Source organism: Eurypyga helias, unplaced genomic scaffold (genome assembly GCF_000690775.1).
Source record: "Eurypyga helias isolate BGI_N326 unplaced genomic scaffold, ASM69077v1 scaffold21479, whole genome shotgun sequence".
Classification (NCBI taxonomy): domain Eukaryota; kingdom Metazoa; phylum Chordata; class Aves; order Eurypygiformes; family Eurypygidae; genus Eurypyga; species Eurypyga helias.
This window is the reverse complement of record NW_010274242.1, coordinates 28,702-33,798: the sequence shown is the minus strand read 5'-3', so window position 1 is coordinate 33,798 and position 5,097 is coordinate 28,702. Positions and strand designations below refer to the sequence as shown.

Genomic DNA, 5,097 nt, shown 5'->3' with positions numbered 1-5,097 from the left:
GGAAAGAGGAACAAAACACCTTCCAAAATCGGTGGGAGGGGAAGAGCAGGACAGATAAAGACTTCATTCATGTACGCCAAGCCTACTTAGCCAATTAAAGACACCGTGAAAAGTCAGCGCCTAATGGGCTCAAGACAAGGAGCAGGTTCACCGTTTTAGATACACAAACTAGCTTTTCTTTTAGTTGTTCTCTGACAGCCGTTTCTTCCCAAAATTTCACCTGCCATTCTGGCCAATACGTGCCCAGGCAATTAAAACAACGACTTGATACAGATGAACCGTGTTGGAGGAAATAGCAGCGTTACGAGGGCAAACCCTGCCTACAGCACTACTGAGGGTGTGGAAGTACTTGTTGATTCATTTAAAAAAAGCTGACTGCTTCTAATACTATTGCTTTTGTTTGTGGCAGTTTAATTACAGGATTGACAGCCATTTTAATCTCTTCAAAGCTCCAAAGGCCTCTCAGCAGCTAATCCAATTATATCTACTCCACAAGCTACAGCCTCATCTAAGAGATGATTAATTATTGATTAAGCCAATCAAAAAGTATTAGCAAAGATTTATTTAATCCTTACTTTTTATCACCTCATTTATATGTGGATTATGGCAAAAGCTGTAAGGGCGAAGATAACATTTTGATTTTCTGCTGAAAAAAAACCCAACGGAGAATACCTCTAAATATTCAGGAGTCACCTTAAATAAAGGAGAGGAGCCTTGATGTCAATCTCCCCCTTGCTTGAAAGGCAGGCCGGTAAAACCGCAGATTTAACACACGTATGCCACCCTCCCGAGCTGCTGGCGCTGAACCCCTTGCTCACTGGGAAGCAGAGGCGCCTCGGCAGCTCTGCCCGGCCTGCACCCCCACCCTGGCTGAAGGAAGGGACCCAGGGCGCTTGCCCGCAGCCAGCAGTCCAACCCTAATGCCCCCGCAGAACCGCAAGACGGGCAACATGGGAATCACACGGCCCCTGTGTGCCAGGTGCCACACGGCCACGCAGCAGACAAACGACACCTCCAAGTCTGGTGTTGCTCAGGAAGAGCAGAGAGCAGCAAGAGACACGCAGCGCTCTGTACAGGTGCGGCGGTCGGGCACCACGGCGAGGAGCTCACAAATCCCACTGCCTGCGGCATTTCAGAACACGAGGAACGGGAGAAACTGCTGTGGTTTGGCTAACCAGGTCTGGGTGGGAAGCTGGGGCCAGGGAGGGAGGTCTGAATGACCACACTCGAAGAGCACAGGCCTGTGTGCAAGAGCAGGATCTATCTTTAAACAGACTGGAGGCAGCTGGCCGTAGCTGAGGGCTGACAGCAAGTCCTCTTCCTTCGGGCAACGCCAGCGACCGTATGCAGATTCTGCCCCAAGGAGAGCTCTCGTGTCGATTAGATTTTCAATTATCTACTGGAGATGTGTTCCAGATCAAAAGAATACTTCAAATCAGATTGGAAAGGGCTCAAAAAGAGATGACTGCAGATCTAGTGTCCAAAGAGGACCAGCACCCTCCCTGCCGGCGGTAGGGTCCCCCAGAGGCAAAGCCAGAGCGCTCTGGAGTTGCATCTAATAGCAAAGACACTTTTCACAGGAGAAAAACCTACCCACCTAAGGTCTTAACCTTATGTTAAACATCATAGCACAAGACAAGAGTCCTTTGAAACCTGTAATCGGTCTTGCAACTGTTCCTCAGTGCCACTTACTCAGGTTCAAGCCTCAGTCGTGTTCTATTACACCTATTTTTGGGGAAGAATAACCTGAAGCGTTAAGTCCTTGCTCATATTTTTTAAGTCCTGAAAGTAAAAACATAGCCACAACGAATGAAGTCACCTCTGCCTGCCCTCTAAGCTCAGAGGATACTGGATTTTTATTTTGAAAACCACAACACATACTGCTAGGTTCCAACATTTAACGCTGCAGCCAGAAGTCATAGAACCCCAACATTTACTAGTCATTTACAATCTATTACTGGTAATAAAATAAGTCCTATCTCATCATTTGCCAATTATAAAGAAATAGCTCTTCCTCTGCACCTTCCCTTTCATGCTTCGCCTTCATATTCAGCTACACACGCTCCAGAACTTGACAGGAACTTTTTCTCCCCCAGCAAGTCTCCTGTGGAGACACCGAACACCACATGCAACAGGCCAGGCACGTCCATTTGTGCAAGTCTTGCTCTGTGCTTTCTGGGGATAAATGCACCACGTTTCTCCATGATAATGTACTGGAGAAGTCTGAGTCACTGAAGTGCATTTGTCTCTCCTTTCCTGTTGCTGGCAGCCCATCTCCCCACTCGCTGTACTCCTTTCGCAGCGCGCTGTTACCATCCGTGCTCTACTGCCCCCGAGGTTCGCTTCCAGTGCGTCTCCTCCTCCCTGGCCTTTAAGCATGAGCTGGGCTAAGCTCACGTTTCAGAGAAGAGCCGGGAAGTTTATCAGGCAGCCTTCTGTTCCTGCACGAGCCTCCCGCTCTGCAAGTCCCTGTAAGGGTGGTTGTTACAAGTCTGCTGTCCTTTCCCTGCGCTGGGAGGCTGAACTCCGTATATCGTCAGACAAACGTCACCCTGTAAAGCTGAACTGTGTGAAGACAGAAATATTCTAGGCCCCCAGAGAAGAGGTAGCAGAAGCAGAGATCAGACTGTATTTTCCTAACCATAAGCCCGTCCTAAAATGGTGTAAAACATGGCATCCTTTCACCGGTGAAGACATGACTGCAAGCTCTGAACACAACACACACTTACTCCTGTTTTTCAAAGAGGAAAAATACAGAGGGAGACAAACGGATGAGAAGATGTGGGCTGCCTACAAAGCCCCTTCAGACGTTGGGGACAACTATCTGCTACATAGCAGAATTTTGGGTGGGACTGCAAGAGGCATCACGCTGCTAACTGCCGTTCAGTGCCGTGCAAGAGCCCGGAGCTGTCCTTACCCGGTACGAGCGGTCTCAGCTCTGCCAGCCTCAGCAACCTGCCCATTCAGCACTGGCTGCTGGGGCCTCCCCTGAGCTTCGGCAGCTTGGGCTAGCTGGGGCTGTGCTCACTGTTTCAGGTGAGACACAAGGTGGCACAGGAATCACCAGAAACTGGCACATGGAGCCTCAGAGAGAGCTCATTGTCCAGAAACTGGATGTTTATGGTCCATCTACAGGGCAGAGGAGAGATTGCTCCAGCCCAGTAAGCAGCAGCGGGAATACTGCTGTATCCATGAAGAGACATATATACAAGCACGCAACGTGCATATTTATACATATTTGAACAGCCTTATGTGACCTCCCATATACTCAAACACACCTTCCTGCAACTTGGGTTTTCCTAACGCAAACAAAGCATTCTATTCAAGTGTACTTAGAAACATACCATAATGAAATAGTTGGTAAAACGCATTCTTTTCTTCCCCTTCCAGATCTCTCAAGAGTCCCTTCAAATATATCTATACAAGCTCTCACTTCCTGCTGGCCATTTAGCTTGATAACACCTGAAAACCCCTTCCCTTGTTCCGAAGGGTAACTCTTTCTTGTCTGCTCTACGTGCTACAGGGCAGTATTGACGCAGGGAATTAACGACGGTGTCTGTCATATTGTAAACACCAGTCGGCTCCTTTGACCGCATGGCACGTTAGGCACCTATTCACCTCCTCATAATTGAGTGCTACATAATGGTTCCGATCCTTTCATGTAACATCATTTTGTTCCATGATTAGAAAGGGGAAGAAAAAAAAAAAAATCCATGTAACGTTGCCTCCTTCATTCATCCTATGATTAATTTTGTGTTCTTAATGAGTATGGTTGCTTATTTAGACAGGGTCTCTTACATGCTCGTTTTGTTGACTTCTGTTCAATGTACAACAAAACCCAAGCTGTGATAATTGGAGACCATTTCATCAGCAAAAGGATTCTTGCTATTAATACAAGGTTGGCTTGGAAAAAGCATCCTGACATTTTAAATTAGTCAATTAATATACAATTCTACCTACCATTTACAACAGAGAAAATGTTAGCATTTTTTTCCAGGCATTTTAATGAACAGAGTATTTCCAATAACCTGCGATGTGAACAGAGAGTATCGTACAACGCTGCTTTAAGGTGGCCAACTTGGTATCTTGCAAAAACCAAAAGGTTTGAGTTAAATCTTTCTGCAGGTCTGGGGGGTTTTTCAAAGCTCACACATGGGCACGACCTACAGAGCACACGGATTTACAGTCACCAAACAATTCCCCACGAATCAACAAGAGAGTGTTGACCCTTACTGCAGACAAAACCCAGAGCGTTACTTCCAGGCCTACCTCAGGCATCCAGCAAACTACCTAGGTAACATCCACATCTCCCAAGAGCTGCAGTGCTCAAGATTTTTCATCTTCACTTACACTTAATGTGTATGTAATTTAATGATTTTAAAAAGTAATTTCATCCAGCCACAGTCGAGCAAAATACTAATTTCTATAAAAGCTTTTGTAGAACCAAAATCTATGTTAAGACATCAGGGTGGGGAAACGGGTTCACTAACAATAAGCAGCTTTCCTCCACACATTTTGATGAAACAAAGCTAGGCGATTAATTTTAATTCAATTACCCCACGTACAGGCCCAAACACCAACAACCTAACAGGATAGAAAACTTTGGAAGAGCTGAAATGACCAAAAGCATGGATCAGTTTGACATCACCTCAAAGCAGTTTCAATTCTTCAGTACCAATGCTGAAAATAAGGAGAGACCTGGACAGCAAAAATCATACCTTTCTCCAGTAAAAGCGTGCTAGCTCTTTAAAGCTTCGCTTCCATCCCTGGGAGAGCGCAAGCGCACGAAGCAAACCGGTTCTGCTGTGCATCACGCAAGCTCCCTCTCAGCTCTTGTCCAAATGACACACCAAGTTACATAAACTCGTCCAAGATAAGGGGAAGGAGCTGTTGGTTCCCTGTCCAACTTCCTCCCCTCTTATAAGCAAAGCACTGCAGCAAGCGGAAACCGCTCAGATCGCGGCGCATGTCCCCTCCCACGGTGACAACAAAGACCAGCAGAAGTCAGAAGCCTGCCACCAGCAGTCTGCCTCAAAGCAGGGTTCAAAACCCAGAATCAACTGAAGATTCCTATCGAAGCAACATCCTGTAACATCT

The 5,097-nt window shown here is 46.6% G+C and overlaps 1 protein-coding gene across 1 annotated transcript in view; it reads right to left on the bottom strand.

Annotated features, from left to right (window-relative positions):
* The window catches only part of RIC8B (RIC8 guanine nucleotide exchange factor B), a gene marked incomplete at its 5' end in the record, with an annotated part of 21,058 nt that overhangs the window by 560 nt on the left and 15,401 nt on the right, over positions 1–5,097 (bottom strand). The window lies entirely within an intron of this gene.